Below are 13,075 nucleotides of genomic sequence, written 5' to 3' on the forward strand. Positions count from 1 at the left end.
AGCATTTTTGTTCCCGGAACAATCGCCATCGTTCCAAACCGGTCTTCAACGGTTGTTCTGGGTTGATCTTTGAAAAACTGAACCCAACATTTCCCACTCCTAATCCACTGCACCAGTTCTGTACATTAATTTATATGTCGGGCCTTTGAACGAGTGGATAGCGTGCCAGGTTCGCAGTTCTAGGGTCGATCCCCGGTCGGTCTTCACCCTGTGGAGTTTGCATGGTCTCCCCAGGCTTGCGTGGGTTTTCTCCGGGTATTACGGTTTCCTCCCACCTACCAAAAACATGCAATCTAGGCTAATTGTATGCAAACTTGAACGTTCTAGGGTCAAAAGTTCGATCCAAGGTGGGTCATCCAGGCCTTCTGTTATTCCGCTGTTTCTCAACCTTTTTTGAGCTGCGGCACACTTTTTGTATTGAAAAAATCGCAAGGGGAAATCTTTTAATTTAAAATTATGTCGCCTATATTAACAATAATCATTCTCATCAAAGTTTTATCAGCAGGAATCACATAAACCTCCAAATTTATAGTTTTAAGTTGAATTAAATTTAATTCAATTAACTTTATTCATAAATTTTAGTTTCCCTTCAAATTCCCTAAAAATGGTTGAATTTGACACTTTTCTTTTGTATAAGATTAACAATTTTCACCTCCATATTCATGGTTTTAATAGTACAAATGTGTTACTTTAAAGGGAAAATCTTAAGAAAATTAATCGCACCTATACTGTATGAATCAAATTTAATTCAATTAACTGTATTCATAAATTTTAGTTTAAAATTTTAGTTTCCCTTCAAATTGTTGAATTTGACAATTTTCTTTTGTATAAGATTCACAATTATTCGGACCCTGAACAACCTCCGGTTCGAGTGATGCAAAAATAAGCAATGTCATGTTTTTAATCGCATAATTGCATGACTTTTCTCCAAGTATGACTTCAATCTCCTAATATTAGGCAAAAAAAATGGTGTGTTATTGTACCGCATCTTCGTGGCTCTTTTACATTGTCTGGAACATTTTATAAAGTGACAAAAATACACCAAAAACGCAGGAGAACCTCCGCTGTCCTCATTTAGCCTTTACAAAGACAACGTTCCATTCCAATGGAGAAAGTACCTTCAGAACCACGAACTTAGATGTCCTTTTAAGCATCCTTTATAAAAGCGGGACTTCTTTTAAAGGCAGTTGGTCCTTCCTTCCGGTTTCCAGGACCGCCACCCCTAGTGTTGCTCATCCTGACAGCCAGTGAAATTGAGCCTGGCACTTATTAGCAAAGAAGCCAGAAGAAAGGCCGCCTCCGTCTTCTTCGCACTCGACGCAATTCCCTCTGACAGACTCGCCGGCGGTCCGCATTGTGTCACCGTACCGAGCCGCTCTCTTGCTAATTGCGGCTATTAAGGCTTCGGGGGAACGTCTTTAACGCCGAGCACACTTAATGAGAGCGCAGTGAGATAAATGAGAGATTGTATTTCTCGCCTTGGAGAAGCTCTTTGTGAAATTGAGGAACTTTCGCCGTCTCGGTCACTAGTTTTTCCCAAATTAGCACTGCAGGTAAAATTGAGTAGGGTTGCTCAACTTACCGTATTTTCTAACCTACGCCGTATTTGTCGCTCAAAAAAACGATGACTGTATCGATGGGTACGGCTTATATGCGCATAAATTAGGTGACAAAGACGAAACGCCATAACGCAAGACAATGCGGCCAATACGGTCATTTATTTCAAAATAGAGAAAAGATAAACAGATAAAACGCTAAACAAAATTTGAATGAAATTTGATTTATACAGTAGTATCTCGGAAATATTAGGTTATTTCTGTTTTTAGTTCAAAAATCATGTTGTAAAATCTAAAAATATATTTAAAAAAAGCTAAAATAAACATTGTTTTTAGATCTATAAAAAACGGAATATTCAGGGCTTTTAATCCAATAAGTTTTTAATCCATTTTTTCTGTGTTTTTAGTTCAAAAATCATTTTGTAAAATCTAAATATATATTTAAAAAAAGCTACAATAAACATTGTTTTAGATCTATAAAAAATTGAATATTCAGGGCTTTTAATCCAGTTCTTTCAATCCATTTATAGAAAAAAAATCTAAATATTATATCTAAAATGGTCCGGCCCATGTGAAATCAAGTTGACGTTAAAGCCGCCCGGGAACCAACCCGAGTCTTACACCCTTGATCTATGCGATAAAATTCGGTAAACCGAGATGTCAAGGGCGACCAATTTTGTTCTGACTGGATAAATAATTGGCAGGTTATTCAATAACTTTATTATATCCAACTTTTATCATAATGCAATGATAGGAAGCATCCATTTTCTACAAAACCAGCATCCATCTGAAACGCTGCGTTGCTGTTTAGACGATCAGGATCTATTTTGGTTAATTGAAATAGATGACATTATTGTTTATTAATGATGAGTGAACTTAATTGCGCGTGACAGGCAAAACAACCTCGATTGGACTCTGTTGTTTTGACACGACTGCTCTAAAAACGTCATTTCAACTTCCTAAAAATGACTCACCATCCATTTCTTGGTATTTTTTTCCACATCCGTTCCAACCCAGCTTGCTTCGAATAACCCGCAGTTTATTTTTGTGCCAAAATAACATTTTACGCCACGAGAATACTACGCGCGTTTCCCCCTCGTCGCCTTCACGTTGTGTTTTTCAATCAAAAAAGAACATTTCCTGTTGCATATCATCACGCTGTTTCCATTAGAAACCATTGGTAGGTGACACACAGGTGTCATTTCATATAAATGTCTCATAACCCGCTTGTTTTTGTCGTCGGGGAAATTCCAAGGAAGAACAGAATGCGATGGTTGGTGTCATTTGGCAGTAGATTGGACGCTGGGAAGCTATTCTTGGATATACGGCCATCGGCGGCCTGTGAATTAATTCGGTCTGCTCTCAGTATGGCGGCTTTAATGATGAAGATGATGGAAGGACATTCACAAGCAATTGTCTCCCGCTTCTATAACGCCGGATTCCGTAATGAAGATGCACTCGTCATTGTGGAGCGCTCAAATGCTCCACGTTTTCTTTCCGCCTTCCGAAATCCAGACGAATCTGTTCCTGCGTTAACGCTTTTCAACGGGCTTTTGATCGGGAAGCCCCGCAAATTGGGATTTCGAAGGGGATTCTTGATTCTTTTCTCATTTGGAGTTGGGAAGAGAAAATTAGGAATGCGAGTAGATGTGCAGTGAGCAGGATTAGGGCGGGTGGAAACAAAAAGTGGGACAAGATTGGGACTTTGCTAGTTAGGATTCTGAGGAATGAGTCTGAGAATTTCTCAAAGCATTGAGTTTGAAGTCAGAACTGGGACTAGTAATTTTTTTCTGACTCGGCCATAGGATTTTAATGTAAATGTGTTCGTAGAACTCTAATCTGACTTCTTGAGTAGAATTCAGATGGGAATTTATTAGTAGGATTCTGACTCGGAAGGTCAGGATTTTAAAGTCCAAAGTCAAAATTATGACTTGAGACTCTGACTGCAGAATGGTAATGACTTTACAATCACAAATCCCAGATTCAGGTCAGAATTTGGAGTTTATTGTCAGAATCGAAAGTCAGAATTCGTATTTTATTCCCAGAAACGAAAGTCAGTATTTGGAGTTTATTCTCAGAATCAAAAGTCAGAATTCAGAGTTTATTCTCAGAATCTCCAATCAGAATTCAGAGTTTATTCTCAGAATCCAAAGTCAGAATTCGGAGTTTGTTCTCAGAATCGAAAGTCAGAATTCGTATTTTATTCCCAGAAACGAAAGTCAGAATTTTGAGTTTAATTTTTAGAATCCAAAGTCCGAATTCGGAGTTTATTCTAAGAATCTACAGTCAGAATTCAGATTTTATACTCAGAATCTACAGTCAGAATTTAAAGTTTCTTCTCAGAATCTACAGTTAGAGTTTGGACTTGATTCTCTTCATAAATACTCTCACTTTCAAGTCCGAGTCTTCCTCCTATTTTCTTCAGTGGCCCTATTGACCTTCCACGATTGACCAATTTTACACAAACAACCAGAAACAGACAAAACAACCAATCAAACTTACGCTATAAGTAACATCACGCATTGTTAAGCTATAACTCGTAGACAATATTTGCCCATCCCTTCTTCCGCTTTGACAGATGCTGTCAGCGTCTGATCAAAAGACGTCATTAACGTAGTAATCTACCAATGCTCAGATCCATTAGCTAAAGCTAATTTGGCCACGAAGACTGCTTGTCACATCTGCCGGGAGTCCGCTAACGATAATGCCATTTGATGCTTGCTATCTTGATCTTTATGCCGCTATCTTCCCAACATTTCAAAGCAATGAGACGTCCGTCCCAACTCTTGAATCATTTTCATAAATGTCTCTGACTTTCCTCCAAAATCTTTTTATCCTCACGACCAAAAGACTGCCCATTGATTAATTCATAGAACCAAGTCTTGGGGCCTAGCAAATAATATCCAAAGTCCTAAAACTTTTTGGGGACTTAACTTTAATAACTTTACCCAGCATTCTTGTGGCGTATAACCTGTGCCATACATTTAATCCAGAATATTTGTATACGTTGAGGTGGGTTTATTCCAAATTTTTGGAATTTTGGCCAACGTTATCCTTGGTTTCTTTGGCCTATAAAAAACGGTAAAAGAACTGTAACGGTTTTGACATTTTCATGCATGTTTAAATCTTGATTTGCGGATTATTTAGGGACGTGAAATGAGCTATTGCTATAAATTTTTGGAAGTTTGTTGATAGAACTGTAAGAGAAAGACAGACTAATGCAATGTCTTTTTTAATTTTACTGCAGTTGCCCTGCAGATATTTATTCTGGCCAAAGATTAATCGTTTGATAGAATAACAGAGCTGCTAATCCAATTTACTTTTCTGACCGTTATCTATTTACAAGGAGCAGAATTATTTCCCTTTTAATTTGCTTTTATTCCTGTGGAACCAATGACAGGCCATTTCACTGTCCATATATATATATATATATATATATATATATATATATATATATATATATATATATATATATATATATCCAATGATGGCTGCCGGCCTTCCCTGTTGAACCGAAATGTCCTTTCAATCTGAAATTCACAACGCAAAATTCTGCGTTCGTTGTTGTTGTTGTTGTTGTTGTTCACGTTTGCATCGTTTACGTACAGTGTGGGTTTCTGAAAAGACACTCACTATTCCAAGGTTTTTTATTTCACTGATCATATCACACACTGACTTTATTGTTGCAAAAATGCCATGGGTTCCCGCACGAACATGAAAAAAAGATTAGATTATGCACGCATAAACGCCGGCGTTTCATGCCTCATATCATCCAGTAATAAGAGTTTCCAAATCCCATTTCCTCAATAGCTTCAACATTTCAACGTACAGAAGGAGAAGGTCAGCGCGGCCTAAAAAAGACGGCGTTTAAAATGAAAAGAAGGAAACGGAATCCATTTTTTGGACTATAAGTCGCACCTGGGTATCAACAGACAAAAAAAATCTACACAAGAGAAAAAATATTTACGTTGCACTGGACTATAAGTCGCGTTTCTGGAACGGACATTTTTTATTTGATCGGAAACCAAAAACGAACATGGGTTAAAGTAAAAAATAGTCAATTTAAGAACTGCAGGCCATCTGTTAACCTAACAGTTTTTTTTTAGATAAAACACAACAGGCTGAGTGGAAAAAATAAATAAAGAAGACCCACTTGATTGCCAAACTAATACAAAAATGTCCAGGGAATATGGTAATTCAAAATTAGGAAAAATAATTATCTATTGATTTTAAGGTAGTACAGGTGCTGTAATAATAGTCTAGTCCAGATTTCTCCCGCATTTCCCACAAAATATGAAATTATGAAAAAAACCCTCCAGAGTGTATGCGGTATAAAACAGATGGTTGCATTTAATATGGAAATTTTATGGTGAAGGTAAGGTTACACTGGTCCCAAATGACATGTTTTAAGGGTATAAATAGTAGTTGCGGTGGTTATAATCATCTTAAAAACCTTTAGACCACATGTGTCAAAGTGGCAGCCCGGGGGCCAAATCTGGCCCGCCGCATCATTTTGTGTGGCCCGGGAAAGTAAATCATGAGTGCCGACTTTCTGTTTTAGGATGAAATTAAAATGAAGAGTATGGATGTATATTGAATTTCCTGATTTTCCCCCTTTTAAATCAATAATTGTCATTTTTTAATCCATTTTTTTCTGTGTTTTTAGTTCAAAAATCATTTTGTAAAATCTAAAAATATATTTAAAAAAAGCTAAAATAAGCATTGTTTTAGATCTATAACAAACTAAATATTCAGGGCATTTAATCCAGTTCTTTTAATCCATTTATTTAAAAAAAATCTAAATATTATATCTAAAATGGTCCGGCCCACGTGAAATCAAGTTGACGTTAAAGCGCCCCGCGAACCAACCCGAGTTTGACACCCCTGCTTTACACTGACAAATATATGAGCTGATAAAATTGTATAGTCAGAAAAGACAAATTAGACTTGATTACATTGGAAAAAAAGGGATTTTTTTGCGTGAACGCTGTGGTATTTTCCCCAATCAAGCCAATTTTTAGTGGTATTTTTCTTGCCATTTAACAACAAAAATGTATCTTTTGAACCTTTTTCAACTGCCCAGTTCAAATCACTCCGAAGTAGAAAGCTTTCAAAAGTCGCAAGCTGGATTTACATTTTTTTTTGCTTGCCGTTTGCTGAAAGCGCAAAAAAAGCGGCATCCTTTTAGCCGACTCTATTCAATAACGATTGCGGAGAGGCCAAAAGTGGACAGACGACACCCCTTTTTTTTCATTCACCTTGAGGGGGAAAGTCCCTCCGGCTGGCGTGGAAAGGTCACGGCACCCCAATCTTAAGGAAATTCCACAGCGCAATTGCACTTTAACCACAACACGAGCTCCGTCTGCTTATCTTCTCGGTTTAAATCGCATTTCCGAACGGGCGTCGCGGCCCAGATGTTTGCAGAATGTCAGGGAAATGTTTTGACCTTTTTGACGGGCGTGAATAGAAACAGATATCTGATGGCGTCCGTGTCACAAAGCTAGCCTTTTCCCTTTGTATTGCCCTTTAGCCGTCTCGTGGCTCCTCTTTCAACGTTTAACCAATTTATAAAAATCCACAGCGCGGATGTAGCGCCGATATTTATATGATTACCGTATTTTCTCGCATATAAGCCGTATTTGTAACTAAAAAAAATGATGACTGAACCAAGGGTACGGCTTATATGCGCACAAATTAGACTTACATGCATGAAACTGCAAGGTGACAAATAAAAAAACGCCATGACGTCATGACGCAAGCGAAAGTGGCCGATACGGTTATTTATTTCAAAATAGAGAAAATTTATTATGACATCTACGAATTAAATGAAAAGGAAAAACAATCTGCCCAATTACGATCTCACCGGTAAGTGTTATTGCTTCCATGTTTGGGTTTCACATCATTCTTTCGTAGAACTGCCTACATGGATAGATCGGAATAAAAGATATGCAGGGCTCGTTTACGGTATGTTTAATGTTGGTTAGGGTTATGTAAAAATACACCCTACGTCAAGGGTGTCAGACTCGGGTTGGTTCGCGGGCCGCTTTAACGTCAACTTGATTTCACATGGGCCGGGCCATTTTAGATATAATATTTAGATTTTTTTTTAATAAATGGATTAAAAGAACTGGATTAAAATCCCTGAATATTCCGTTTTTTATAGATCTAAAACAATGTTTATTTTATCTTTTTTAAATATATTTTCAGATTTTACAAAATGATTTTTGAACTAAAAACACAGAAAAAAATGGATTAAAAAATGACAATTATTCATTTAAAAGGGGGAAAATCAGGAAATTTAATATACATCTATACTCTTCATTTTAATTTGATCCTAAAACAGAAAGTCGGCACTCATGATTTACTTTCCCGGGCCACACAAAATGATGCGGCGGGCCAGATTTGGCCCCCAGGCTGCCACTTTGACACATGTGCCCTACGTAAAATGTGTTTGAAGCTTACAAAAGCTTATTTTTGCTGTAAATGGACTATTATCTACTATTATTAGCTTTTGCTAACACGTACAATGTGATCACCTTTTGATTGGCTACTTGCTGCCCAATCATAACAAGAGATGGCTACATATAATTATCAATTTCAATGACTTACACATGCATGTGGACATATTTTCCTCTTTTTGGTCAGTCAAAATACTTGTCGTACTTTAAATTTAATGTCTGTCAACCCGTTTCATACTTACACTCTCATGCAATGTGATTGGACAGTAAGTAAACAATCAGAATTCTCCTGATTGGTCACTGTACGACCCAATTCCTCTTGAACATGTGCTTTAAATAGCTGGCGACCAGTCCGAGGTGACCTGATAGCCACTCAAAATCAAGCTCCAGCACCACCTTAACCCTAATTATGAAAAGTATTAGAAGAAAGTGATGATTCATGATGTGAATCTTGCATATTTCTCCCGTATGAGACAAGTTAGGGCCCATAAAATACCGTATAACAAACGGAAGGATGAATTAGTTGCAAAGCCACTCTTGATAAGTGCGTGGGTGGGTGTGTGGATATGTGTGTGCGTTTTTGTGTGTGTGTACAGTGTAAATGATCCACAATGAGCAAGAATCCATCCCCCATGGAATAGCTTCATCTATCATTCCCTAATAGTGCGTTGGCCCCGAGTCAAATTTTTTGGCGAGATATCTCTCTTTCTCTGTCATTATGACTTAATGACTCCCGGACGTGTCGTCCTTTTTAGCTTCTTTTAGCTCGGCACGCCGTCTCAACTCTTAAGATTTAGTGCTCCACTCCCACTGAACTTGGCAATGCGTCCACATCGCGGCTCTGCGGGGCATTTTGCTCCAACAACTCATGGTTGAAAGGCTCTTGCGCATAAAAAATCCTTATCGGAGGCTCTCTCTCCTCAAAAGCCTGAAAGAGGAAGAAAATGTCAAAAGGTAAAGAGGCTTTTTCATAAGAGACTAATGGCAGTTACGGTAAATATTTCAAAGGAAGTGGGTCGGGGGGGAGAGAGAAAGAAAACTAGGCTCGGAGGCGTTTTACCTTTGGCAAAATCTGATTTTAAAGTCTGTAGTCTCACCCTTGGACCCCAGTCTCTTTTTGATCATTCAGTACAGTACAACACACTTATTTATTTATTTACTTATTTATGACCTATTTATTTATGTTTAAAATGTCTTTTTCTGTGTCTGTATTCTCACCCTTGGACCCCAGTCTCTTTTTGATTATTCAGTACAGTACAACACGCTTATTTATTTTTTACCTATTTATCTATGTCTAAAATGTCTTTTTCTGTGTCTGTATTCTCACCCTTTGGACCCCAGTCTTTTTTTTGATCATTCATTACAGTACAACACGCTTATTTATTTATTTATTTAGTACCTATTTATTTATGTCTAAAATGTCTTTTTCTGTGTCTGTATTCTCACCCTTTGGACCCCAGTCTCTTTTTGATCATTCAGTACAGTACAACACGCATATTTATTTATTTACTTATTTATTACCTATTTATTTATGTCTAAAATGTCTTTTTCTGTGTCTGTATTCTCACCCTTGGACCCCAGTCTTTTTTTATCATTCAGTACAGTACAACACGCTTTTTTATTACTTATTTATGTCTAAAATATATTTTTCTGTGTCTGTATTCTCACCCTTTGGACCCCAGTCTCTTTTTGATCATTCAGTACAGTACAACACGCTTATTTATTTATTACCTTTTTATTTATGTCTAAAATATATTTTTCTGTGTCTGTATTCTCACCCTCATGCTACCATGACAGTGAAATTTCCCAATTACGGGATGAATAACGTAATCTAATCTTATCTAATGTTGTAGCATCTTGCTTCCAAGAAACAGGAATGGGAGGAGCTTCATTTCGACAAGTGATAGTTTGGGAAAGGCTTATAAAGTAAGTTAAGTTCTCGATAGGGTTTGGTTCCTTGGTCGTAAATAGCAATGGTTCATTGTAAGACAATAATAATGATAAAATTAGCTAAACCCGCTTTAAAACAGAGTTGCTTTGATATATATCAATGACTTAAATACAGTATAAAATTGCCCAAAAAAAGAGTCAAAGCTAAAAAATTATATTTGTTGACATCCACTGAGAGTGCTAAAATGATTTATTGTTACCATTTTTTTCAATTCGGAGTCTAATTGGACTTCTTCATCTCAAAGTAAATTGACAGAAACCCGAATTTCCACTGAGAACTTAGCATAAAACTTTCCGCCATTTTTTTTTCTCCTGACGGCGTGCTTGGTTGACTTTTGACAACGGCTCGCAGGCAATTACAATCCTCATTCCAAACTGTCCAGAATCAATCTGGCGTGCGGCGGATCCGACAAAAGGATGCCGAAGAAAACGATTGGGAATTCCTTGGGGATCCTCGTCAAGAGCACTAATTTGCCGTTGGAATTTTGCAATTAGTGCGCCAGTGATGATGGAGTACTGCGTCAACAAAAAACAGGCTTTCATTCATTCGGACTCTTTAAGAAAATAGATGACAAAGAATTAAGAGAAGAGACGCCGATAGTGTTTTTAGGAAGCGATTAGTAGGAAGCAGTGGCGGGCCGTCAGGGCCTTCAAGGCCTTCTCTGCTGGCCTAAGAAATATCTGAATCATATATTATATTTTGTACATCAATACTTATGAAATAATTCCAAATGGTCTGTTAGCTTCCTTTCTTTGCTTTTCCACCTGGTTGCACTGTTTCCAGATGTGTGTTTTCATATTGAAGCATTTAACCAATCACATTTCAGCCATTATTTGTTGCCAGGGTTAGAAATCTGCCTCAAGGCCTTCACAATCAGTTCTGCAGGCTCTGCTGCATTAAACAAGCGGCGATAAGACTGTTGCTTTAACCAATCAGATTTCGAGTTGGCAACACCACAATGCCTTGTCGCAGGCGTAGGGATATGTCATCGCTTTCACCAACTATGATTGGCTAGTGATTAGCCAGAGCTACCAAACTATCTGTAGCAAGCTGCACAAGCAAATATATTGTTGTGTTGATTTAAAGCCATTTTCAAGACGGACTATGCCAGAAATACGATAGGACAGGCTCGACTTAGCAGCATTAGTCGATGGCAATAGAAAAGAAGCAAGAAAGAAAGAAAGGAGGATGGATATTGTGTACAGTTAAAAATGATTTTTGGTCAGTAAAATATGGCTATATTCCTAAATAATATTTCAATTGTGGGCCTGGTTCTGATATCTAAAAAGCTCCAGTGTTTGTATTTAATCGCTAAATGCTGCTAGGAAGTGGATTTTACCCGTTGAAGGCGCTACGAGAAAATGCACGGACCGCCACTGGTAGTAAGGCTTTGTGAAGAAGGAGGGGCGGCAGCCAGATTTTAATCTCTAATACCAATTCAAATGTTCTGTATCTAATGGTCGCATACACACAAATGAGTAGGCTCGGGCACGGCAAAGACGACGCCTCGTTTGGCTTGGCCCCGCCCCTCCCCTGCACTCATAAACATGTGGCAAACGTTTTATTGGATGTCGTGTTTTCATTGGGACGATAAATCGGGTGAGATGCGATTTTATTTTATTCTGGAAAAATGCTACTAGTTAATTTTATATTTATTGACTTGAGTATGAAAAAAGACATTAAAAGTAACATTAGTATATTTTTTTGTGGCAGACATGAGGTCAATTTTAGCATAGAAGCTAACATTTTTAATAGAATTTTTTTGTTATGTATCACATTGTAAGTATCCTTCTAGTAAATGTGTAATTTTCTACAACTAAAAGAAATGTAATGAAATGATCAAAATGAAAGGTCTTATGGAAAATAGCATATTTCTATACTCGACAAATATGTGCATTTCTACTTCCAATTTGCTGACAATTAAGCAAACAAAGCTGTCTTAATTTGACATTAAAAGAAGAAAATTGCCTGGTCCAACTTTTTGATTGGAATACAAATAGAAAATAGATTCCATTTAGGCAAATGTGTCAGAGCAACTGTAATATAAATTTGCATACATTTAGATCAAAGGAAACAATATATAATCACAACATCTGGATTTTACAAGATTTAAAGGAAATGTGCCTTGGTGGGAATGTTAAGTAGATAGTGTTCTGTTGACAAATGGAAATTTGTCCAAACATGTATTTAAATAGCCACAACATGAACGCCAATGCTCACAACATGAACTCCAACTGCCATAACACTAATTCCGTGGAATTTTCTCCACTTTGGGTCGTCATTGTGCATTCGTGTTCATGCTTTTGGCTAATTTGCATTCATATTTTAGCTAATCCAGGTTGTGGTTGTGGCCATTTGTTTTTGTGTTGTGGCAATTGACATTTGTGTTGTGGCTATTAGCATTTGTGTTGTGGCAATTGACATTTGTGTTGTGGCAATTGACATTTGTGTTGTGGCTATTTGCATTTGTGTTGTGGCTATTTGGCCAATTTGCATTCATGCTTTAATTCTTTCGTTATCGGCGTTCGTGTCGTGGCAATTTTCATTTGTGCTTTCTCCCTTTTTCGGAACCACGCAATTTTCCCCGACACTTGTCGCCCACCGTCCGTATAAGTAAGGAAGAATCCGGCGTGACCGTGAAGCTGTGAATCTGGCTCCCGGAGCATCCGCTATGGAACACCGGCAGATAAATCTTGTGAATTTACAAGCGCTGCTGCAGTCAGCTATCTGTTCCGATGCCCTCCACCTCCTCCTGATCTTGTCGGCGTAAAGCCTGGTCGCCTTTAATACTGTTGTCACACCCGCATATCGGCGTGCGCTGTTTGCTCTGTCACTCTCTTACTGTATCCTACCCACTTTGGTAAAGAAAAAATAGCTAGCGGCCAAAATTTGTCTTTGGATGCTATTTTTTTGGAAACAGTGGCCAACTATTTTGTTAACTATTTTGGGACATTTTTTGGTACAACAGTTGAGAAAATACTACACCCGAGTGTTATGTGGTCAGCGTATAGCTTTTTCTTCCGTTTGAAAACAAGTGAAAACATTCTTTTCTGGACTAAATGAGTTCTAATTGGAAAATATCATGAATATATAGTATATAAATATTGAGC

The sequence above is a fragment of the Stigmatopora argus genome, chromosome 18 (assembly GCF_051989625.1).
Source record: "Stigmatopora argus isolate UIUO_Sarg chromosome 18, RoL_Sarg_1.0, whole genome shotgun sequence".
Classification (NCBI taxonomy): domain Eukaryota; kingdom Metazoa; phylum Chordata; class Actinopteri; order Syngnathiformes; family Syngnathidae; genus Stigmatopora; species Stigmatopora argus.